The following is a 26,473-nucleotide window of genomic DNA, read 5'->3' as shown; positions in this document are numbered from 1 at the left end:
GCAAGAATCCCACAACTATGCCCTTGAATCTAAAATTTAAAAGAAAAAGGACAGACACACACACAGAAACAAACAGTATTAATTTAGTTTTTCCCTTTACTAAATCGGTCCTAGTGGCAGGTGCCAGCAACACAATGAGGAACATGACACATTTCTTGCCTTCAAAGAGTGCACAGCCTCTGTGACAATGCACCATGCAGACTAGGTCTTAGATGTCTCAAACTGGTGGTCTGCAGATAGGTTTTATTTGGCAGGCGTACTGTTTGAATTTTTAAAAACCAGATGTTAACATTTTAATATGGAAATTGTCTCATTACATTTAGCTTTATGGCTTCTCTTGGAAGGCCCATGTGGCAACATTGGCTCATCTCCTACCCACTGGAGAAACAGCAGCACTCACTTCTCAGCTTTGTGTCTTTGGTCTAGACTTTGGATATTTAAGTTTGAGACCCCTAGACCAGGAGCAGCAAGAGGAGAGCAGTCAATTCTGAAGGGCTGGGGCAGGTGGAGGCTTGAGTGTGACTTCCTAGAAGCTGTCCCACAAGCCCTAGGGGAGATGGTGGCGGCCCACACAGGCTGTGGCTGGGGAGTGGGACATGGTGAGAGACATCTAAACTGGAGGATGGGCTGTGCCTAGGTGTGGCCTTGCAGCATAGTGGAGGTGGAGGTGAACCACAGGTAAGAACCCCAGGTCAAGTTTTCCAGCAGGAATATGAAAATTGAAACAGCCTCAGGAGAGACATGAGTTCTGAAGGCCTTTGCATCAAATGTGAATGATGTCACTTGGGGACTGTGGAACTTCTCAAACACAGATTCTGATCCAGCAGCTCTGGGGGATGGGTTGGGGAGGAAGGGAGGGGCTCTGTATTTCTAACAAGCTCCTGGTTCCTGGACTACATTTTCAGTAGTTGGGGCTTGGAATAGAAATTACAATCTGGTGGGCCATGGGCCAATTTGGCCCAGGAAGTAAAGTTTCTCTGGCTTACATGGTATTTAATTTTTTAAAAAATTAGTTGCTAACAGTTTAAAATCATGTGTTTTGCATAAAATCTGAATTTGTTCCCCCTTCATTTTCTGTCACATCATTGAATTTTCTTTTATTTTTTGCATTTTTTTATAATTGAAATTTGCTTGTGAATTGATTTTTTTTTTTTTTTTTTTTACTTTTTCATCATGTGCAGGTTGGGACATTGGCTGTCTTATTTGCCCTGTTATCCCAGAATGTAGAACAATGTCTGGCACACACTCTATTCTATATATATTTATTATTTGACAAATGAATGAGCAAATCTACTTTCTTGCATGAATCACCATAACCTGCACTAGGCCTTCTGTAGTGTATGCCCCTGGGAATCACCTAGGTTTTGGGAATCACCTAGGTTTAGAGAATCTGAGAGACAGAAAGAAAAACAAGGGCCCCCTTATCCTTGGGGACACTACTGTACTCCCACTGTGCTATTCCAAGATCCCCAGTGAATGCCTGAAATTACAAATAGTACCAAACCCACCAAACCCTGTATATACTATACTATACTTTTTTGATCTGATAATTGAGATGGCCACTGAGTGATATTGGGGCCCAGAAACTGATACCCCAAACCACAGTGGTTTGTCATGGTGAGCTGAAGAAGCAGCCTCAAGGTCTCTCTGACCTTCACTATCCTGTCTTCCAATCCTCTGTCTCTCACAAAGCACAGATGAAGTTCTCTAAAGTTCCTTTTTCTGCCTAAAGTCTGACCCACCAAAGAAGGAAACAATTACCTTGGGTTTCTTCCCTGAATTTTAATTAACTGAATTTATATTGCAGGAAGAAAGATGGGAGTTTTTCAATATCCCTGCATGGACTTTTGTCATAAACCATTGACTGCTCTGTGGGCTCAACAGACTTTGTCCCAGGCTATTGTATGTTCTTTAAGCCCATGGAATTCTCCCCCCAAATAATTTACTACCCCTCAATCATCCACACTTCCTCACCTCCCTTTGCCCTAAGAAGAAGGGTGTACAACCACCTCTACCCCACTGCCTTGTGCAGTCATCCTGTGTGATATCCCCAACCCTGTGCATATGAACACATTTGTATGCCTTTTCTCTTATTAATCTGCCTTTTTTTGGTTGATTTTCAGCAAACCTTCAAGGGTGAAGGAGAAGTTTTCCTTCGGCCTTGACAGTGACTACCAGATGGGTAGCGTATACAGTGTGGGCACTTGTGGACAAAGGAATGAGTCTTGCTACTCAGAACAGCTCACAATTTGAAACTTGTAACTTATTTCTGGAATTTTTCATTCCATCCTTTCAGATCACAGATGACCCAGGTACTGTAGTCAGGGAACTAGAATGGAGATCAAGGGAGAGGGCGCAGAGGGCAAGGGAGGAAAGAGCACAGGGTGGGTGGTCAGCCAGGTCAGTGCTGTGGGGTGGAGGTTGGGGGCCTCAGGAGGGGCTGCTGGCCTTCAAGAAAGCAGGAGAGGGAGGCACTGAACTGAAAAGTCTGGGGCTACCAAGAAGGGAAGCAAGAGGGCAGTTTCTCAGGGTTGAAGTTGGGCTTTGGGAAGGTTTTAGGGGGAGCGCAGATATTTGTGAGCCCATGTTTAAACAGAGTAAGGACCCAGTAGTGATAAAAAGAGCAAAGATATAAAAAAGACAGAATAGCAGTAGGTGATGTCCACCTTAGGGCGAGTAGAAGGTTGTGAGAGGCTACAAGGGAAGAGATTGAAAAGGAGGAAGAAGAAAAATCCTTTCTTTAGGATATGGAGGGGCAGGGAAAGAAAACTCCCAAGAAATATGTGCTTCTAACAGGCCTCCACTTAGGGAGAGACTCTAAAAACCTCTGACAGAATCTGAACAAGTAGGGAATATGTGGTGACACTGGTTTGGAAATGAGAAGGGCTGTGTCTAGCAAATGTATCCCATGTAATGAATAGTTTCTCCTTAATGGAGTTCGCAATAGCATTGGTATTTTGTCTGACCCTGTTGCCTCCTGTTTCTTTCAAATAATTTTCTAGAAGCACCGGTTTGAGTAATATCTTGATGTTTGAAGAAATATTTGGTAATTGAATAAGAAGAGAGCTGTGTTGTCTCCAGTGATGATGAAAATGGGTAAGGATAAATGCTGCCGCTTGTGATGTTTATGGGTGGGAGGGTTAAATGGGAAAATTATGAAAAAGCTACCTTAGTCCTCGAGACCCGTTGTTAGTCCTAATTTTATTGTTTTCTGTGTTTTCACCTTATGGTGCTCAATAAATATTTGTTCAGTGAACAAATAAATGTAAGGTCAGACTCTGCACACAAGTCAAAGAAATCTTGTTTCCTGGCAAAGCTAGCTGAATTAAGTGCAGGTTTCCACAATCACCTCTCCTGGCTCCGTTTTATTTCAGCTGTAGGGGATCTGAGAGACTGCAGCCCAGGTTTTCCATCAAAGCAGTAAGTGGAAATATTTCCCTACGACAAGCCTGCACTGGGTGTCATGTCCAGGCTCCTGGCCTCCTGTGGACTCACCCCGCCTGGTGTCCTGGTGACCTGGGCTATCTCAGGCTGCCCTCATTAGCGTGGCAGTGAGGGCCTGACAGAGGCACCAAAGGGTTTCTTCTGGAGTCTGGCTGATTTTACCTCCTGGCTTTGCCTAGTTAGATCGGAGAAGTCACTTCACTTCTCGTTGACTCCATTAGTTCTCTGTAAAATGGGTATAATAATAGTTCCTCTCTCACGGGATGGTTTTTGAAGATTAAATAAGATAATTCAGGTAAAGCATGCAGGAGGTTGTCTCGCACACAGTACTCGGTAAATGGTAGCCATTATTATTGGAGGCTACAGCTGCCTTTGATCAATAATAAAATACTACATTTGACATTCTTTGAAAATACACTGTGCGTGTGCGTGTGTGTGTTGAGAGGAGAGAGAGACTGATTTTGGTGCTGGAATTTTCTAGCCATGGGGCCAGTATCCTGGCACACGTGAGGTGCGCCTGAAAGGGGAAATGATTTGCCCAAGGCAGTCCCCTAGGAATGGCCAATGCCCGTCTAAACACCATGTCTTCTGACTCTCAATCCAGTGTCTTTCCCACTCTCCCTCATTTCCAGGCATGGCTTGCTCGTTTTTCAAAAATCGTCTCCAATGACGTCCCAGTTCAACTTCGCCCCAGTTCGTCCCGCGCAGCCCCACGCCAGAGCTTGAGCGAGAGCAGCAGTCCGCCTGCCGGGAGGGGGCGCTCGGCGGGGCGGCGGGGCGGGGCTCTCATGGGTACGAGCTCGGCCGCCCGTCCAATCAGAGGCGCCGCACCGTCGCGTCCCTGTCCAGGGGACTGTCCGCGGGAATTTGAAGTGGCTGACTGGGTGGCCGGGAGACGGAGGGTCGGGGTCGCGTGCACCTGGGCGGCCGAGGAGGCGCCAGTGCCCGGGAGGAAGGTGAGCGCCCGCCGGGCCGGGCCAGGAGCCGCTCCCGAGCGAGGCCTGGGCGTCGGGACCCTCGGGGGACGCCCAGGCCGGGGCCTCAGGACCCAGCGGGCCAGGACGTCGAGGTCTGGAAGGACCCAGGGCGGGGCTTCCCTCTCTGCCTCAGCTTTCCCGAGACTGCAGGGAGCTGGGCTGCACCAGGGGCTCCCCGCCTGGGTGGGCTTCAAGGAACTGCCGCGAGCTGTGGAGCGAGGGCTCCGCTTTTCCAGCTCCATCTCCACGGAGATCTGAGCCATTCGCTCTGCCGAAGAAAAAGGCAGCTGGAACCCTGGGCCCACGCAGCTGTCCTGATCGCCCGGGGCAGAGCGACCCCAAGTCGGGCGAGCAGCTTGCGGACGGGGTCCAGAAATGGAACCGGGACCCTCGTTCTCGGTCCTTTCAGCCTCCTCACTCCTCAGCCAGATTCCTTCCCCGCCCCGTTCCCCCGCCCCCGACATTTTAAACTGGGTCACGTTTTTACTTTAACACGTTCAGTTGTATCGTGTAAAGAGCCGCCGCAAAGTTAGAAGGCATAAGTGTGACTTAATTCCACCACTGACCTACCTTTCCAACTAGCAAAAGTCGCCGGGCCGCAGTTTTCCCATCTAAAGACGGAGCCAGTGGCTGTCCTTGTGGTGAAGACGCAGTGAAACACTGTGCGGAGGGGAATATTTTTGCAGTGGCTGTAAAGAAAGAAAAATTCTAAATAATATCACCTATGTGAAAAATAAAGCAGAACTGAGAGAAAAAGAGCAGCGCGGTGGTTGCTAGGGCCTGGAAGTGGGAGAAATGGGGAAGTTGAGTAAGTTCTGAGGATCTAGTGTGTAGCTTGGTAACTGTAGTTAATGACACTACTGTTTACTTGAAATTTGCCGAGAGTGAAACAAGTATTCTCAGCGCACAAATGCGAGGTGATGGAAATGTTAATTTGCTTTATGGTGGCAATCATTTCATAATGTATATCAAAACATCACATTGTACACCTTAGATTATACAGTATTCTTATTTACTTCAGTAAAGCTGGAAAAACAAAATAGCTTTAAAGAGTGGTGCTGAAGTAAGGTATATTTAACAAATATATACTATGTAATTGGCACTGTAATAAATGGTTAACAAGTAATTTATTTGATTCTCTTAATTTAATTGAAGTAGGCATACTATTTTTATCTTCTCTTTATAGGCAAGAAGACTGAGGCACAGAAAGATTGTCACACAGCCAGTAAGGTGTTGATGCCCTCCAAGGCTCATGCGCGTCAGTGTTTGTGAACAGTAGTAGACCCTTGCCTGCTTTGATCATCTCATCTGTGGGATCAAGTAATTCTAGGGGCCTGAGCCAGGACAAAGGAATGGAAGGAAGGAGAAAGGGAAAGGAGAAAATCAAAGGTGGTGGGGGAAGAAAGACTGCTGCTAATTACCATCTCAGACATCTTCCTTGAAACCACCTTCGGAAACTACTCTGCCAGTCTAAGTGCTACCTTCAGCATTGCTTATTTAGTAGTCATTTCGTTTTTTTTTTGAGACGGAGTCTCGCTCTGTCACCCAGGCTGGAGTGCAGTGGCACGATCTCGGTTCATTGCAAGCTCCGCCTCCCGGGTTCATGCCATTCTCCTGCCTCAGCCTCCCTAGTAGCTGGGGCTACAGGTGCCCGCCACCACGTCCGGCTAATTTTTTTGTATTTTTAGTAAAGGCGGGGTTTCACCCTGTTAGCCAGGATGGTCTCCATCTCCTGACCTCGTAATCCGCCCGCCTCGGCCTCCCAAAGTGCTGGGATTACAGACGTGAGCCACCCCGCCCGGCCGTCATTTCGTTTTTTAAAAACATCTTATTACACAGAATTAGATATGCCACTGGCTGAATCATGCCTTATGAAACATAATTACATACAGCCCAAACCTAATGTGGTTTGCATTTTCTGATCTTTTCCTTAGACACAGTCACTGAAATTAATGAGGAGGAACCTAGTAGTCTTAGTGAAGTAAACCTTATGCATTATTAAGAATCTCTCATCCCTGTTTATTGAGGAGCCATTGGCAGACTGATATTGTAGAAAATAAAGAGAAGCTTCAACCCGTTGGAGAGGGAGTATAGGAAATCAGCTCTCTCTTTTAGTGCTGCTTTATGGAAGTGTTTGGGAAAAAAAATAACAGATACTTGACTGTTATAACTTACTGACTATAGTAAAGATCCCTAGAAGAACTTAGGTGGTTTCCACTGGATTAAAAAACAACCTTATTTCTCTGCTTTCCCTCAAATCCCCACATAACAACAAAAACCTAACTTGTGAAAGATCTTAAGCTCTTACTGTTTTTAAGTAGAATTTGGATTTTCAGATATTTTTTAAGTTTGTAAAGCTGTTTCTTCTGACAATAATAGAGATAAGTAGAGCATTCATACTCAAATCCTTGTTGGTTTGGAATTTCAAGCAAGGATGTGAAGACAGAAGCACTCTACGAGCACTGGAAGTATCTGGGATACTTGTCCCTGCTTATTGTTTTTGTTTTTTTTAGGTTTCTTTCAAAATGAAGATTTACGCAGTGATTGTAGCTGTCTTGATAAGCCAGGTTCTAGTTTACAAAGTTTTATTCCAGAAGGAAAAAAGCCACTTCACCTAGAAATTTTCCAAACAAATCAACTTGTGCTCTGTGAGTAATCCAGGGCCTATCAAGACTACATTTTAAGTGAGTAGGTTCTTTTTTTTGTTTCTTTTCTGCTATTTTTTTTTTTTTGGTGATAGAGGCTTGCTCTGTCACCGAGGCTGGAGGGCAGTGGCATGATCTTGGCTGACTGCAACCTCTGCTTCTTGGTTCAAGCCATCCTCCCACCTCAGCCTCTTGAGCAGCTGGGACTACAGGCATGCACCACTATACCTGGCTAATTTTTGTATTTTTTCTAGAGAGAGGGTTTTGCCATGTTGCCCAGGCTGGTCTCAAACTCCTGAGCTCTAGTGATCTGCCCACCTCGGCCTCCCAAAGTGCTGAGATTACAGGCGTGAGCCACCGTGCCTGGCCTTTTTTGCTCCTTTTATCTTTTTAGTTTATAAGTAGATTGTCTATCTCAGTCCCTCAGATTGCCAGTTGTTGGTTCTGAGAAAATGGATTTAAGTGGATTTATTAACTTCCCTCTGCTTTATGCATTCTCACTTCTTCCTGTGTTTAATTTGTCTGTAGCTGACTGCATGGCCTCTGAGGCACGGGAATTCACAGCTGAGTTCTTGGAGAAGGTCCTTGAGCCATCTGGATGGCAGGCAGTCTGGCACATGATGTGCTCAAGGTGCTGCTTGAGGTAAAGTTAATTTTGTGTTAAGACATTTGTCTCAAGCTATAAGCACTTTACTTCAGACTCTTAGAGCCAAAGTGCTTATTTTTAATTAAAGTTTATGAGCTGATTGAAATAGCATGTTTTTCACATCTAATTGCCATGGTGTAGGAAGTGTTCCGCAAATTTTAAAGGCAACTGAGGAGGAGCTACCAGGGAATTAAAGTGGCTTAAGTTTCAGTGTCCTTTGACAAGGGGAACTGGATTATAAACCTATGAAGTGGAGGAAGTATTTGAGATCGTTTAAAAAATGAGGAGGCCTAATTATGAAGTCAACAGTTTCCATTAATTTTTTACCTTCTTAGTTGTAGCCCATTAAGTAACTCAAACCAAAGAGGCATTTTAAAACTATCTCATTTTTGCTAGTAAATTTGTAGATATGTGGTTAATCTCTTGATAATGTGTCTCATTGCAGAAAGTAAAAACAATCTTATTTTTCAACTGACTGGGCCTTTTACATTAAATTTGCACTCCAATTACAGCGTGAATTTTTCTCAGTGTTTGTTAACTGAACCACAAAAAGTCCTGTTAAGCTAAAATGTTAAACCAGGGAGTGTGAATACAAGTTGTTGTTGCAGCTCCTTTAGAAAATGGCATTGTATACTGCAGTGATTATGAACGAGGCAGTGGGTTGCAGCTCTTCCTTGTGAGTTTTTAAGTGTTGGATTATGCTGATATCTTCAGTTGAAGTTCAGGCCTTTTCTTTGGGTTATGATAGTGCCCACCCCTCCTGCCCCCATCACTTCTCTAAAAGCAGTCAAAGTCATTGTTTTAAAAGAGAAGTGTGCAGTTTCTCTGCTTAAAACTACTAATGCATTACATTTACTAAGGGCCCCGTGTTGGCTTTATGGCTTCTCATTGTGCTGGAGAACATGTAAAATCCAAGCGCCTGATGCTCTATATGTCCTGGTCTTTTTGCCTTTCTCTCCCACCTCATCTCTTACTATTTCTGCCCCGCTCCCAGTTTCCTCCCTTTGGCTCTAGCAAGAAGGACTGCCTTTCTGCTCTTTCAGTGGCCAAGCCTATCTCTGCCACAGGTCTTTTGTGTCTTCCCTGCTCTTTGGATGGCTGCTTCCTTTTCATTCTCAGCTCAGAGGTGACTTACCCTGGCCATCCCAGCAACACCAGATCACCACCCCTGCTAGTTACTCTCTATCACCTACTCATCACTATCTTGTTTATTTACCCCCTTGATTACAATGTAAGTTCCATGAGGCTAAAAGTCAGGCCTTTCTTGTTTATCTTTTATGGAAGGATAGACTTCCATAATGGAAGAAGAATCCCTGCCCCTATTGCATGCTTAAAAAGAATCAGGCTGTCATTATTGTTTTATACATGGAACTTAATTTTGATTTCCACATGTTAAGTCACATTATTTTACATTTTAGGCCACAGATGTGAACATTTCAGCCTTGAAGGCAGTGGTACAGCTTGCTGAGCCATACTTCTGTGAATCTTGAGGGGGCACTTTCACCTTGGAGTGTATGAAAGAGCTTCTCGAGCTGAAGCAACATCAGTTGCCCCTGCAGGAGCTGGGTGGTGTTTGATGATTCTGGAGTGTTTGACCAGGCAGCACTTGCAAATGAGCATGCCAGGTAGGAAGGTAAGCTGATAAAAATAACTTTGTGGCCAGAAACTTTGGATGAATTGAAGTAATTCTGTTCTGTGTTAGACCCAGCTTTAAAATTCAAACTGTAAACTTGATCATGGCAATATTTTAAAATATTCAATGATAGGATAATCTTTTTTAAATTAAAAAAAAGTTTTAAATCATTTGGGATAATTTCAAACTCACAGAAAAGTTAACAAAAATAGTACAGTACAAAGCATTCCTGTTTGTCTTTTACCTAGTATCCCCAAATGTTAACAAAAGGTAGAGGATTCTTAATTTGGTTTGTGTATATTTAGAAAATGACTTAAAAGTTATAGATGCTAAGGCTTATGGTTGGTATATTTGAGTCTAAAAGGACAGAAAGAGGAAAGGAAAGAAAGCGAAGAAGTTTGTATACCATGATGATGATGTACACACTGATTAAACTAATACACATTTTCTTCAGGGAGGGATCTGGTTAGAGAAGGTGTTTTCTGAGGCTGCTTCCTGGATCCCTAGGGGTTGTGTTCCTGCCATTCAGCCTTTTTGGCAGTTATTTCCACTTGTGCAAGCAGACCCTTTGTCCCTTATGTGAGAAAGAAAGCCTGCACCTGGAATCATATTAATAGGTATGATTTAAAATTTTTTTCAGATAAATCTTCTATCAGTACCTGATACAGATAGTTTTTTTGGATTTTCTATATATAAGTATATTCACTGAAGAAGGCTACTTTTAGCCATGTAAAAATGGACTTATATTCCTCTAGTAACTGGAAGACTGGCTAATGCAATGATCATAATGTTAATAATGTTGCTTGGTGTTTTGTAGTTTTGAAAGTACTTTCCTGTTTCTATACCATTAGTCAGTTAACTTGGTTTTGCCAAGCTTAAATACTTGATAAAGAAGCAGAGTGCCTCAGATGCCACTTCTGACATCTTATGGACAATCTCTAATTGCATGCAAGAACATTTAACCCTGGGCGTTCAGTATTAAGCCAAGCAATATAAATCTAAAGAACTGGTTTCTGTCCAGGACCAAAATAACTCCCTTATGTTTCTCTTGCTTTAAAACAGTCTGTCAGTCAAAGCATTTGAAGGTGAAGGGATAATTGATGAGTTTAGGAAATTAGGAGAGAGGGTGCCAATCTCTGTGGGTATAGAAGTTGGTAGAAAAACAAGTACCTGGAACTGGTAAGAGTTCCTGTTAAGGAAGAGGAGGCTGATTACATTTACTCTCCATGTTGAGAACTCAGATTCTGGTCAGTGCCTAGAGAAGGTCAAATTATGAGGGTTTTCATTTGCCCATGGATTCAATAAGTGTGAAGTGCTGGGTTCTCAGTTGAGGGTGGGGTATGACTGGTGCACAAAACGAACACCCTCGTCAGGGAGCTGCCAGTCTAAAGGTGGGAGGTGAAGCTTTATGGAATAGTCACATAAGGATGCAGATGCGACTGGAGGCGGCCGTGAGCACCATGAAGAATTGCAGAGTGTCCTAAGACTGGGTCAGGTTGCTGTTCTGTGCCTATTTCCTGAGGAAAGGACATTCGAATTTGGGTCTAAAAGGTGAAAGGAGTAGCAGGTGAAAGGGGTGGCAGAGATGGAGGAACAGGTTCAGGAACTCAGTGGGTTTAAGGAGCTGCAAGGTCATTGTGGCCAGAACACAGTGCTGGGAGAGACCTAGGAAGCCAGGGTAGAGAGGTTGGCAGGGCTCAGATGGTGTAGGGCTCTGTCAACCAGTGAATCGTTTTGTAAGAGCATGAAAAGCCATTGAGGGGTTTTTATTTTGGGGTCAGTATGACTTGCTTTGTGTTTTAAAAGGTTCATTCTGGCTGCTGTGTGGAAAAAAAATGGAGGGAGATGGAATAGGGAGGTGGGGATACGGAGGGGTCTAGAGTGGGAATATGGAGGGGTCTAGAGTGGGGATATGGAGAGATCTAGAGTGGGGATATGGAGGGTCTAGTGTGAGGATATGGAGGGGTCTAGTGTGGGGATATGGAGGGGTCTAGAGTGGGGATATGGAGGGGTCTAGAGTGGATCTATGGAGGGAGGTGTGGGGGATATGGAGAGGTCCAGAGTGGGGATATGGAGAGGTCTAGAATGGGGATATGGAGAGGTCTAGAATGGGGACACGGAGGGGTCTATGGTGGGGATATGGAGGGGTCTAGAGTGGGGACATGGAGGGTGTCTGGAGTAGGGATATGGAGGGGTCTAGAGTGGGGACATGGAGGGTGTCTGGAGTAGGGATATGGAGGGGTCTAGAGTGGGGATGAAGGCTTATTGAGAAAGTAGAATAGATGGGCCTTGGTCATCGAGTGGTTATGGGGGATGAGACATGAGTGGATGTGGAAGTCAAGGCTGGTATCCATGTTTCTGGCTTAAAGGAATAAAGACTGGGGAGGTGCAGATGTGAATGAGATGTGTAAGTGCCTGGCATGGTACTGGTGAGGAGGATATCTGAGCTGAGTCATGGTATGTAATTACAGGCTTACTAGGTGGAGAAGGAAGACACTTCCCGCAGCCTGACCAGCATGTTACATGGAGGTTTGAAAGAGCTTGTGAAATTGAGAGTTTACCCACAAGGGCTCTGAGGCAAGAGAGGTAATTGGAGTTAAATTATGAATTCATGTTATATTACCACGTTTATGACTTCATTTTGAGGGCAGCAAAGACCTGGCAGAGGTTTTTTTGAATTGAGTAAAGGCATGCTTAGAGTCATTAAAAAAAAATTAAAATAGACTCTAGAGAGTGAGGAGACTGACAGCCCAATCCATAAGAATTAAAAGATGGCTGGCTTCATTTTTAGTGCTCCTTTCTTTCCACACAGAACTTTTTGAAAGAGTTTAATATAGTCACAGACAGACAGTCTGTACTTCTTGGCATCCCAGTAGCACTTCCACTCTGACTTCACCATGAAAATTGTGCTCAAGATTACCAAGGACTTCCATGTTCTCAAATCCAGTTGACACTTCTCTGATCTCATCCTGCTTGACCTCTTGACTGTATTCTAGGTATTTGATCATTTCTATCTTTTTATTTTTTTATTTTTAATTTTTGTGGGTACATAGTAGGTTTATATATTTATGGGTTACATGAGATGTTTTAGACACAGGCATGCAATGTGAAATAATCACATCATGGAGAATGATGTATCCTTCCTTCAAGTGCTTATCCTTTGTGTTATAAACAGTCCAATTAGACTCTTTTTGTTCTTTTAAAATGTACAATTATGTTATTATTGACTATAGTCACTCTGTTATACTGTCAACTAATAGGTTCTATTCATTCTTTCTAATTAACCATCCCCACATTCCCCTCATCCCCCCACTACCCTTTTAGCCTGTAGTAACCATTCTTTTACTCTCTCTCTCCATAAGCTCAGTTTTGATTATTAGATCCCACAAAGAAGTGAGAACATGCAATGTTTGTGTTTCTGTGCCTGGCTTATTTCACTTAACGTAATGATCTCCAGTTTCATCCATGTTGTTGCAAATGATTCATTCTTTTTTATGGCTGAATAGTATTCCATTGTGTAGAAGTCCCACATTTTCTTTATCCATTCATCTGTTGATGGACACTTAGATTGCTGCCAGATCCCAGCTATTGTAAACAGTGCTGCAAATAAATGTAGGAGTGCAGGTATCTTTTCAGTATACTGATTTTCCTTCTTTTGGATATATACCCAGGAGTGGTATTGCTGGATGATGTGGTAGCTCCATTTTTAGTTTTTTGAGGAACTTCCAAACTGTTCTCCATAGTTATTTTACTAATTTACATTCTCACCAACAGTGTAAGATGGTTCCCTTTTCTTTTTTTTTCTTTCCTATCTTTTTTTTTTTTTTTTTTTTTTGAGATGGAGTTTCGTTCCTGTTGCCCAGGCTGTAGTGCAATGGCGCGATCTCTGCTCACCACAACCTCCGCCTTCTGGGTTCAAGCGATTCTCCTGCCTCAGCCTCCTGAGTAGCTGGGATTATAGGCATGCGCCACCATGCCCAGCTAATTTTGTATTTTTAGTAGAGATGGGGTTTCTCCATGTTGGTCAGGCTGTTCTCGAACTTCCAACCTCCAGTGATCTACCTGCCTTGGACTCCCAAAGTGCTGAGATTACAGGCATGAGCCACCGTGCCTGGCCTGGTTCCCTTTTCTTAACATCTTTGCCAGCATTTGTTATTGCCTGTCTTTTGGATATAAGCCATTTTAACTAGGGTGAGGTGATATCTCATTGTAGTTTTAATTTGCATTGCTCTGGTGAGCAATGATGTTGAGCACCTTTTCATATGCCTGTTTGCCATTTGTATGTCTTCTTTTGAGAAATGGCTATTCAAATCTTTTGCCCATTTTTTGATTATTAGATTTTTTCCTATAGAGTTGTTTGTAGCCCCGTGTATATTCTGGTTATTAATTTCTTGTCAGATGGGTGGTTTGCAAATATTTTCTCCCATTCCGTGGGTTGTCTCTTCACTTTGTTGATTGTATCCTTTGCTATGCAGAAGCTTTTTAACTTGATGTGATCCCATCTGTGCATTTCTGCTTTGGTCACCTGTGCTTGTAGGGTATTACTCAATAAGTTTTTGCCCAGACCAATGTTCTAAAGAAAACCCTCATGTTTTCTTGTAGTAGTTTTATAGTTTAAGGGTCTTTTTTTATAATTTAAGGTTTTAGATTTAAGTCTTCATTTTGATTTGATTTGTGTGGATAGTGAGAGATAGGAATCTAGTTTCCTTCTTCTGCATATAGATAACCAGTTTTCCCAGCACCAGTTATTGAAGAAGCTGTCTTTTTCCCAGTGTATGTCCTTGGCACCTTTGTGAAAATGAGTTCACTGTATGTGTGGGGATTTGTTTTTTGGTTCTCTATTCTTTATCATTGGTCTATGTGTCTGTTTTTATGCCAGTCCCTGCGGTTTGGTTACTATAGCTCTGTAATATAATTTTAAATTCAGGTAATGTGATTCTTCCAGTTTTGTTCTTTTTCCTTATGATAGCATTGAATCTGTAGATTGCTTTGGGTAGTATGGACATTTTAACAAAACTGTTTCTTCCATTCCATGAACATGGAATATTTGTCCTTTTTTTGGTGTTCTCTTTCTTTCATCACTGTTTTATAGTTTTCATTATAATCTTTCACTTCTTTGGGTAGTTCCTAGGTATTTAATTTTATGTGTAACTATTTCAAATGGGGTTAATTTTTTTCAGATTGTTCACTGTTGGCATATATATATATATATATATATATATATATATTGATTTTGTATTCTGTGGCTTGACTGAATTCATCACTTCTAGTAGTTTTTGGGTGGAGTCTTTAGGTTTTTTTGAAATATAAGATCATATCATCTGCAAACAAGGATAATTTGACTTCTTCCATTCCAATTTGGATGCCCTTTATATCCTTCTCTTGTCTGATTGCTGTAGCTAGGACTTATAGTACTGTGGTGAATAACAGTGGTGAAAGTGGGCATCCTTGTGTTCCAAATCTTAGAGGAAAGACTTTCAGTTCTCCACATTCAGTATGATAAGAGCTATGGGTCTGCTGTATATGGCTTTTATTATGTTGAGATATGTTCCTTCTATACCCAGCTTTTTGAGAGTTTTTATCATGAAGGGATGTTGAATTTTGTGAAATGCCTTTTCAGCATCAATTGAAATGATCATATGGTTTTTATCCTTCATTCTGTTGGTATGATATGTCACATTGATTTGTGTATGTTGAACCATCCTTGCATCGTGGGGATAAATTGCATTTTGTCATGATGAATGATCTAATATATTAGCAAATTTGGTTTGGTAATGTTGAGAATTTTTCAATCAATATTCATCAGAGATATTGGCCTGTAGTTTTCTTTCTTTTTTTTCTTTTCTTTTTTTTTTGATGTGTCTTTGTCTGATTTTGATATCAGGGTAATATTGGTCTTGTAGAATGAGTTTGGAAGTATTCCCTCCTCCTCTATTTTTTGGAATAGTTTGAGGAGGATTGGTAGAACTCAGCAGTGAAGCCATCAGTCCCGAGCTTTTCTTTACTGGGAGACTTTTTATTATAGCTTCAATATTGTTACTTGTTATTGGTCCATTCAGGTTTTAGATTTCTTCCTGATTGAATCTTGATTGGTTGTATATATCTAAGAATTTGTCCATTTCTTCCGCATTTTCTGATTTATTGGTATATAGTTGCCTGTACTATCCACCAGTGATACTAGGAATCAAATTCTTTGAATTTCTGTGATATCAGTTGTAATATCTCCTTTTTCATTTTTGATTTTATTTATTCGTATCTTCTTTTTTTTTTTTAGTTTGGCTATGTCAATTTTGTGTAACTTTTTAAAAAACAACCTTTTGTTTCATTGATGTTTTGTATTTTCATTTCAGTTTTATGTCTGTGCTGATCTTTATTATTTATTTTCTTCTAATTTTGGGTTTGGTTTGCTCTTGCTTTTCTAGTTCTTTAAGATGCATTGTTAGATTATTTATATGGAGTTCTTCCTCTTTTTGATGTAGGCACTTATAGCTATAAACTTTCCTTTGAGTACTGCTTTTACTGTATCCCATAGGTTTTGCTATACTGTATTTCCATTATGATTTGTTTCAAGAAATTGTTCAATTTTCTTCTTAATTTCTTCATTAACTCACTGGTCATTTAGGTGCATATTTTTTAATTTCCATGTATTTGCATAGTTTCCAAAATTTCTCTTGTTATTGATTTCTAGTTTTATTCTATTGTGGTCAGAGAAGATGCTTGATAATATCTTAGTTTTTTTTGAATGTTTGAAGATTTGTTTTGATACCTAACATATAACCTATCCTTAAGAAGGATTTGAATAAACTTGCAACCTCCATTTCTTTCCCTACCTGCGCTTTAAGACCAATAACTCTTAGAATTACCCTTTTGAAGCTATTTTCTACATTCTGTAGATATGCTTCATTGTTTATTCTTTCTTCTCCTCTGACTGTGTATTTTCAAATAGCTTGTATTCAAGCTCACTATTCTTTCTTCTGCTTGATCAATTCTGGTATTAATGGACTCTGTTGCATTCTTCAGTATGCCAATTGCATTTTTCAGCTCCATAATTTCTGCTCGATTCTTTTTAATTATTTCAGTCTCTTTGTTAAATTTATCTGATAGAATTCTGCATTTCTTTTCTGTGTTGCCTTGAATTTTCTCGAGTTTTCTCCAAGCAGCTATTTTGAATTCTCTGTCTGAAAGGTCATGTATCGCTGTTTTTTCCAGGAAGAGCCCTGATGCCTTATTTAGTTCATCTGGTGAGGTATTTTTTTCCTGGAATGTCTTGATTCTTGTAGGTGTTCATCTGTGTCTGGGCTTTGTAGTCTTCATTTTCTAGGTTTGTTTGTACTCGTCTTTCTTGGGAAGGCTTTCCAGATATTTGAAGAGACTTGAGTGTTGTGATTTAAGCTGTACCTGCTTTAGGGGGTACTCCAAGTCCAGTAACACTATGGTTCTTGAAGACTCATAGAGGTACTGCCTTTATGGTCTTGGGCAAGATCAGGGAGAATTCTCTGGATTACCAGGCAGAGACTCTTGTTCTCTTCCCTTACTTTCTCCCAAGCAGAGTTTCTTTTCTGAGTCACCTAAAGTTGGGGGTGGAGTGACACAACCACCCCTGTGGCCACCACCACTGTGACCGCACTGGTTCAGACCTGAAGCCAGCACAGCACTGAGTCTCACCCAAGGCCTACTGTAACCACATCCTGGCTACTGCCTATGTTTGCTCAAGAATCTGGGGCTTAACAATCAGCAAGTGACGAAGCCAGCCAGGCCTGTGTCCTTCCTTTCAGGGTTATGAGGTCCCCCAGGCTCCAGATAGATCCAGAGGTGTCGTCCTGAAGTCAGGGACTAGAGTCAAAGCCTTAGATGTCTACCTGGTGTTCTGTTGTACTGTGGCTGAGCTGACACTCAAACCACAAGGTGCAGTCCTTCCCACTCTTCTGTCCACTTTCCAAAAGCAGAGGAGCCTCCCCCCATAGCTACCACCATCTCAGGCCACAAAGACTACTGCCAGACTATTGCTGATGTTCCCGTAAGGCCCCAGGTCTCTCGACTCAGTTGGTGGTGAATGCTGCCTAGCCTGGGACTTACCTTCAGGGCAGTGGGCTTCCCTCCCTCTGACCCAGGACGGGTCCAGAAATGCCATCCAAGAATCAAGTCCCAGAATTAGGGACACTAATAGCCTGCTGGGTACTCTACCCCGCTGTGGCTGTGCTAGTACCTAAGGTGCAAGATGAAGTCCCCTTTACTTTTCCCTCTGCTTTTCTCAAGCTGAGAGTCTTGCCCTGTGGCCCACCACAGCTGGGAATGTGCTGAGTCTCCCCTGAAGCCAGCAAGTCTCAGTGGCTCACCAAGGCCCTTGACGTAGTACCTGGGTATCGCTGCTGGTTATTCAGGGTCCAAGGGGTCTTCAGTTGGCAGATGATGAATGCTGGCAGGACTGGGTCCTTTCCTTTAAAGCAGTGGGTTCCTTGTAACCGAGGATGTGTCTAGAAATGTCATTGGCGGTTGGGAGTTAGGGCCTGGAATGCAGGGTGGGGAAGCCTCACAACTTTGGCTGGTGACCTATCCTGCTGTGGCTGAGCTGGTATCCAAGATGGAAGATGAAGACCTCCCCACTCTTCCCCTTCCTCTTCTCAAGTGAAGGGAAGGGGTCTCCGTTAGAGCTGTGAGCTGTGCAGTCTGGGTTTAGGGGAGGGGTGATGCCAGCACTCCCGTAGACACCACAGCTGATGTCTCAGTAGGTTGTGTGCCCCCACCAAGTCCACTGTGTCTCTGGGCCCAGTTCAGCCCTAGGACTCACCTAAGAGTCGCAGTCCTTATGGCCTAGTCTGCCTGTCAAGTTTACTTAGAGACACAAAGTGCTTTAGCCCTCAGTGGCGAGGTTTGCAGGATCTCAAGTTTGGACTGCTGGGATGAGTGATTCCGCTCTGGCTGGGGCTGGTCTAAATGCCACCTCCACAGGTGAGCGTCAGCTGAGTTTGGTCTAGTTTTCCTTTCTGCTGTAGCAGGACAGCTCAGTTTAATGCCTCACAATTGCAGTGCTCTCCCTCCTCCAGCGCCCAGATATGCTCTCTGTACCACACAGGATGGTGGGTGAGGGGTGGCATTGGTGATTCAAGACTGTTTTTCCTATCTCTTCCATGCCTCTTTTCAGTGATATGAAGTTAAAACCAGGTGCTATACGTGCTGACGTGATTTTTAATTCTTACCAAGTTGTTTTTCTATGTGGAAAGTTGTTAAATTGGTGTCCTTGCATGGAGGATGATCAGAGGAGCCTTCTTTTCCACTACCTTGCTCCGCCTCCTCCATTCCCATCTTAACACACTCTCCTCTGCCTCTGTGACAGCACTGTTCATTTGGTGTCTCACTGGCTTGGTTTTCTAGTCATCTTGCCTAGCTCTTCTCTCATGCTCTAACTTTTTAGAGTGTTCGAGTTACCAAGGGATCAATCCTATTACTCTTCTTTTTCTAATCTACTCTACCTTGGAAGCACATTATAATAACTTGGGGATTTTCCTTATAGACATATCCAACCACTACACGGAGAAGGAATGATAGAATATCCATATTTTGTAACCACTAATAAAGGTTTTAGGCAGTGATCCTCAATGACTGCTATAATCTTTGGGTGAAAAACTAATAGAGAACTTTGTAGTGGATGAATCAGGCTGACAACACCTGAATCCATTGATCAGTCTTAACCTCACAAAAAGAGATGGCTAGGCGTTATAGAAGGCTTCACTTACTGTTGTCGACAGGTTCTTGGAAACTTCAACTTTAAGCGAAATTACAAAACCAATGTTACCATAGGCTAATAGATACAAACAAAAGTTAAAGTTCCTATGGCCTATTTCTCGTCACAAAAACATCACCAAACTTCTAAATAAAGACCGAAAACAATTTTAATCTTGAACCTTGAAGTAAATGTGAATCCTGTATACATGTAAGAAAGATTAATAAAAACAAAATAATTATTTACCCAATTTTTGGTGAATCAGTGAGTCACGGCAGTCATGGTGGTGGTTGGTCAAATTGAGGAATAAATGTCGGCAAAGTAAAAATTATAAGGAGTACCCTTACCACCACGTGGTTCAAACCAGTCACAAACTTGATGGACTCGCTGAGCAATGTCGTACTGCATTGTTGTGCATTTGTATGATTATTGTCTAATTTAAGATTTTTTATTTGACAGTAATTCATATTCATTCTTTCATTTTCCAACCTGCTTATTCCAGTTCAGGGATGCAGGTGGCCAAAACTTATCACGGCAGCTTAGGGTGCAAGATAGGAACCAGCATGAGACACAATGCCATTTCAATCCAGGGCGCACTCACACCCACACTCAGACTGGGACGATGTCGACACACCAGTTCAGCTAGCATGCACATCTTTATGATGTGGGAAGCCAGGGTACCTGTAGAAAACCCATGCAGACATGGAAAAAACATGAAAACACACAGACTGTGACTATGGCCAGGAATTGATGTTTATTCCCTTATATAGTGAAAGGCATTGAATGAAAGGCTGACATTAGAGGACCTGCTGTATGCGCTTCCCGATGCAAGTACATCATACCTCACTTGAAGTATTCCTGCCAAAAAATCTTTCCTGAAGCCCATCAAGCTCTAGATCTTACTATCAGTTTACTAGAAAGAAAAGAAGCAGAAAAACATGTTAAATGACCCCATGGATAAGTAATCAACAAAATTCAGTGTGTGGGAAACTATTAAATAAATTACAAGAGTAAAAAGAGCAAGGGGTAATGTATAGAATAAAAGTGATTTAAGAGATGCATCCATTAAGGGCCACAGCTGGCCTTGTTTGGGTCCTAATTTGAGCAAGTCAACTGTAAAACAACAACAGCAAAAGAGAAAATTAGGAAAATTTGAGTACTGACTGGATATTTGGTAATATTAAGAAATTAAAACTTTTTTGGCATAAAGATTTATTTTATGTGAATATTTGATATATCTGAGATTTGCTTCAAAATAAGCCAGGGTCAGGATGGTGGGAGGAGAGGAGCAGAGGGTAGGTTGGTGAGGTAGAGATGAAATAAGATTGCTCCTAAGTGGGTAATTAATGAAGTTGGCTGATGGATACATGATATTCATGATACTATTTTATCTGTTGTATGCTTAGAATTTTTTGTAATAAAAATTTGTTAAAGTACTTAGAGAGCTTTAAGAAACATGTGGATGCCAATCCTCTTCCCTCCACAGATACCTGATTTATTGGTCTGGGATAGGGAATCAATTTTTTAAAGTATCCCGGGGGACTCTAATGTGCAACCAGGGTTGAGAGCTGCTGCTTTATATTATGTCCCTAGATGATCTCATTTACTACTTTAAAACTATTAATATGCTGACACCTCCCAGATTTATGTCTCTAGCCCTGACCTTTCCCTGGAGCTTGTATATTCCTCTGCACACTTGACATCATTGCTGGGAGGTCAGATAGGCACCTCAACCTGAACATGGCAAAGACACAACTCTTCATTTTCAACCCCAAACCTGTTTCTCTCCCAGTGTTTTCTATCTCAACAAATGGAACTACTATCTGCCCAGTTACAGATGGTCAATAAATACTACTTCTGATAAAAAGAAAGTTTTAAAAAAATGAATGTTGTAGAAAAACCCCTCTAGCTGATCCAAAGAAGGTCTTTATCTTTTGTGACTCAACTGATAACCATAGCAAATATGCAGCATTCTCTGAGATATGAGAATTGCTTTGATTTATTCTTTAGCTCTCATCCCTCCAGAATCCTAACATTTGGAGCCAGTGATTAAATTTGAATGATATTAAGTTATTTTTCAGGTTTTTCTACTAAAACATTTGGAAGAGTTGGGATGAAGAAAAGGATGATGCATATGATTGTTTTGTCAGATGTGTTGAACCTCAATTGAGATTGTGTTTATTACTGACCTTGTACATATTGAAAAAATAGTTACCATGGCTTAATTTTACCTTTGTGAGACACACATGCACATGCGCGCGCACACACACACACACACACACACACACACGCACGCACACATTCTTACTCCAAGGGCCTATAGACAGAAATAGACCAATATACAAATAGTGCAACCCCTTTTCAAGTTATTAAATGAAATGAACAAGTGCAGAGAGACCTGCTTTTACTATTTATAAACTGAGTCTAAAATCAGGAGGTTTGTAAACATCTATTCAATGACAATTGTTTGAAGTATATGGCTTTACTCTAAGTTCCTATGGTAAAACATACTAGGTTAAACTAACAGATGAATCCAAAATACCTAAACACAGTCTTCTAATTTATCATATTTTGACAAAGAAAAGCCCTTCCATACAAAAATACCAAAATTAATCATGCAACCTAAATTAAGTAGTTGTTTTATGCTGATCTTGTTACATGCGACACTTATCTTTCCACTAGATGGTGCCCTAAGACCAGTAATTTTCTCCTGTATTTCTGAGTAGTAAATAGGTAATGCTGCAATAAAATTAGAACTCACACTAAAAAAAATTGTAGAAGGTAATTTGTTTTTCCTATGTGAAAGAGGATTTGACTATATAAGACAAGGCCTTCACATTTTCATGCAGTTTGATTTGATTTAGTAAGTTTCTTTTGGTTTAAATAGTAAATAATAACAAAATTTTTTAAAAAATGAAAATCTGGTTAATGGTTCTACCTGGTTTACAATTATGTATGTCTGATTTCAGCTTTCATAAGTTGACTGTGATTTCTATCTTTCTAATTTTTCCATTGGGCATTTCCTGTTTTTCTATAGTGTGTTCAGTGCAATCCCAGAACATCAAAAAGCTTGAATATATTCTAGGTTTGATACACTTGCTCTTAAAGAGCAGTGATTGGTTTTGATTGAAGTGGAATGTAATGATAGGTGAATATAATGCATATCTGGAAAATTCGATCTGTATGTGAACAAAAAAAATTGTATTCTGATTTGAAAGCCTTGCATGTGTGAACAAGTAATGATCTTCATACATGCCTTGTACATCACTGGCAGATGGGACAGCATAAGGGAGGAATTGTTTTTAGTTACGGAGAAGAAACTGTGGCACTTGATGGAGAGACTGGAATGTTATCAAATGTAGGCAGACTCTAAAAAGGTTCCTGGGCTAAGATAGAAGTAGAGCTATCAGCAGGCAAGATCAAATCACTGTCTTGATTTTGCACCGTGTGGCAAACATTTTTCCTTTCTAATTCAAAACACACTGCTTCAGAACTTCGGGGTCTGAAGATGATGTTGGTTCACTGGTTCTAGACTATAAAGTATCAATCTAATGAGAAGAAATAAGCTAACTTGCATGGATATTGGAAATGCTAAGAAACTTATTTTAAAATTTTAGTCTTAATCTTCACAGCTTAATAGACCAGTGGTTTGGCTCGTAATTTCTTATTTGCAAGGTAGATTTCTAGAATATCTTTAAATGAGTGTGGATAATCAAAGTAGACAAAATCCTTACTTTTTCAAGCTTTACCCAATCTATTTACTCGGAAAAGCAAGAAAATAAAATCTTCTGTTCATTTTAAATATTGAGTGTTCACCATAATTTGATACAAATTAGGGTTTTGTTCTGCTTTTCCCCCCCCGTCTTCTTAAGAGCATGACTAAGTTAAAAAAAAAAAAAAAGCTAAGACAATAGTTCTCAACCTTGGCTATACATTACATCCCTAGGGAACTTTAAAAAATAGCTCTCCACTTTCAGAGACCAGTTTTTATTGCTCTGGATGTTGGCCTGAGCATCTGTATTTTTGAAAGATCCTAGGTGATTCTAATATTCATCAGAATTGAGAAGCTCTAACCTAAGGCGCAGCTAGTTGATATACGTTTAACTGAAAAATAAAGCAATTATTTTAAAACTACAGGTAATGGCAATATTTTATTTTGTTGTTAAACCCATTAGTTTAATATCTATTGACTGTACATTTATAAATTATTTTATTTCATTGAGACATACTTTTTGTTCTGTCATTATATTGAGAATTTATGTAAATGAATAAATTTCAAGTGCCAATGAGGTTGTCCAGTACAAGGTTATTTTGTGTTAATCATTCTGTAATAATGACAGCATTTGTTTCCCCTCAGAATCTTAAAGGTTTATTTTTTTGAAATCCCCTGATCTTTCTCAGGGAATATTCAACATAATTTTGTGCCTATATAGTGCTTTAAATGCAAGGAAGGACTAGACAATTTGAGTCATTTCTAATTTTTGATCCTATAAATATGGTAATCTTTTAAAACATTTTTAAATCACATTCAGATCTCTGAAAAACATGGCAGTCTTAATCACTGTGAAACAATTTACTTCCCTCTATACCCCACTCCCCTGTTGGCCCTTGCCACCCACTCCTTATTAAGATTTTGAATCTAATATATGAGAAGAAAATAATTTCTTATTAAATAATGATTACAAATTGTACAATATGAACTTTAGGTAATTCTAAAGCACAAATGTTTGGATCTAAGAAAAAACAATTCCTCAAAAGAAGAAAAATTAGTGACTTTGATGAAATGGTGTTTGAAACTTTCAACAGCTACCACTTAGAGTACTATTCAGAGAGACTTAACATGTACCTGAGTTATAAAGCACTTTTCTTAGTGGGGCTTTGAGGACTCCATGGGCTTTCTTAATGAGAAAAAATGTGTCTGAAAGGCAGTGGATTTCAGTTTGCTTTTAAACTCTCAGTCATTATGACATTCTTGAGAACTGAGTTCCTTCGGGACGTGACTACCACAATCTGTTGTCTCAATGTGAGGAGAGTTACAGCAAATTTTTTAATCTGAGAAACAGTTTGTCAAATTGTAGCTCTGAGCAGGAAAATATCTCCATGGTTGAAGGGTTAAAACTATATTCAGAGATTGAACAGGTGAAGCAAAAGCTAAAACTCATGGAGAATCCCTTGTTGAGATATATGTGCCTTTGTAATTCTTAGCTAGTTAGCATCTGTTCTTCCTCGCTGTCTTACTGAGAACTGATAGGTCTGTTTGGTTTCTTCATGGTATGTGTCTGGTTATCAGAATTCTAACATCTAAGCACAGGGTGTCCATCCAGTGGTCAGAATTTCCACCCATGAGATCTCCTCCACCATGATAACTGGTCTGCCGTGGACCCTACTCACGGACAGGCTTTGCCAGGTGCCTTGGGGGAAGAGATAGAAATTCAGGTAAAAGGAGAGTTTCTTGCTGCAAGTGGCTTTTTTCCTTCTGATTCACCATACGTATTCATGAATTCTACACAGAGCTTCCCAGAGATGGTTTTCTGTTAAACAGGAAGTAGTGAGAACCCTGCCTTTCATCAGCAGTAGTCACTTACCAGGCGTGCATGAGGTTCAGTCCACTACCAAAGGAGATGCTTCAGTGTGCAGTGTTGGCTCTATTTTCAGAGTGAGACATGAAAGCACTTGGAAAAATACTCGAGTTGCTTTGTGGGGTTGTATATTTGTCACTTTGCACACTGCCTATAAATACCTGAAACTGGGTAATTTATAAAGAAAAGAGGTTTAATTGGCTCACAGTTCTGCAGGTTATAAGGACACACGGCAGGGAGGCCTCAGGAAACTTACAATCATTGTGGAAGGTGCAGGGGAAGCAGGCATGCCTTAAATGGCTGGAGGAGGAGGAAGAGAGAGAATGAGGGTAGGTGCTACATACTTTTAAACAACCAGATCTCATGAGACAGCACTGGAGGATGGCACTAAACCATTAGAAACTGTCCCCATGACCCAGTCATCTCCCACTAGGCCCCACATCCAACATTGGGGATTACAATTGAACATGAGACTTGGGTGGGGACACAGATCCAAACCATATGAGGGTGTATATTTGCAAATATGTTTTTGTTTTCTAGTTCTGTAGCGATCCATTATCTGTTATAAATGCCTGCTATGAAGGTGACTGTTATCGTTTGTCCTGACCATTTCGTGGTACATGGCATAATGGAGTGCAGTGTTGACTCCATTGAGTTGGAAGGTGGGTGTGGAAGACACAACCAAACTCTCATGCATGACATGATTAAGTAAACAATAAATGACTGTTCTTGTCAAAGCTTCAAGAATGTGATTTCAACCTATTTGAATTCAAATGAATTATTGAATTGCCTTGAAACATTAAAGGCATTGGAAGCTTAAAAGGAGTTGACTCAGTTTTTGAGTAAGTGGACTTGTGGTTTTTTGTAGCAGTGTATATGTTGGGAAGATACTTACAGGCCTATATAGAAAAAAGACCATGAGGAAGAAGCAAACTTCACAGATTGTAGATGATTTATGGAAAGGATGTCAAATTTCTAGAATTAAAAAAAAAATTCCCAACAATATATTTTTTAATTTCAGTATTTTTTAGTTTGTTGCTTGCTCTTATCTCATAGGTATTGTGATACCTTAGTGCATGGCTGTTTTTTGTTTTAAATTTAGCTTATTTTTGTGAGAGATATGGTGAAGGGTGTTTTACTTGAAATTGGTATCAAAAATTATCTTAATTCTCTAAAAGTTTGCTGAGTGTCACAAATGCTACACTTTGTGTCTTGACACAGTATACTTTTGAAAACATTAATGTTGAAAGATTAATATTAAAATAAATATATAATAGTTAATAGATAACTATTATCTGCTTTGATATTTTTAATATCTATTAAAAATAAGTTTTCCAGTTATAATCTTTTTGTTCATTTGGAGTAATTCCTAAGTTTAGGTTACTTTACAATTGTTCGTCTTGGTCCTGTATATTTCCATAATGTGTCAAATTTAGTTGTAGCTGTTCAACTATTTACCAAAACTGCCACAAGTTAGCAATGAAGCTTGTAATGCAAAAAAATCATATATCATTTTGGGACTTGTGCAGCTGTTCACTAACTGCTTAAGCTGTGTTCTTGATCTTTATCTTGTCAAAACTTCTTAATGGAAGCAAGGCTGGGAGTTTAATTTCCTGCTGTTCACTAGTACATCATCTCACTCCCTTTTTTGTTTTATGTTTGTTAATTTTGTTCTGTCTCCTTTCCAATACTTGATTTTAATAGATGTGTATGTATAAGTAACACATCTGCAGGATAAATCACTGCAATAAAAACACTTTATTTTTTGGCAGAGTAAAAATAACATTGATATTATAAATTGTATAGTAGATAAGAGTTCTTAGATTGT

General features: G+C 40.6%; 1 pseudogene; it reads left to right on the top strand.

Moving 5' to 3' along the window:
• The first annotated feature begins 4,330 nt into the window (after positions 1 to 4,330).
• LOC116478816 (SHC SH2 domain-binding protein 1-like) overlaps positions 4,331 to 26,473 on the top strand; it is a 44,117-nt pseudogene continuing 21,974 nt past the window's right edge.

This window comes from Hylobates moloch, unplaced genomic scaffold (genome assembly GCF_009828535.3).
Source record: "Hylobates moloch isolate HMO894 unplaced genomic scaffold, HMol_V3 SCAFFOLD_12, whole genome shotgun sequence".
NCBI classification, from domain to species: Eukaryota; Metazoa; Chordata; class Mammalia; order Primates; family Hylobatidae; genus Hylobates; species Hylobates moloch.
The sequence above is the reverse complement of the archived record's forward strand: the minus strand, read 5'-3'. Positions and strand labels throughout refer to the sequence as shown.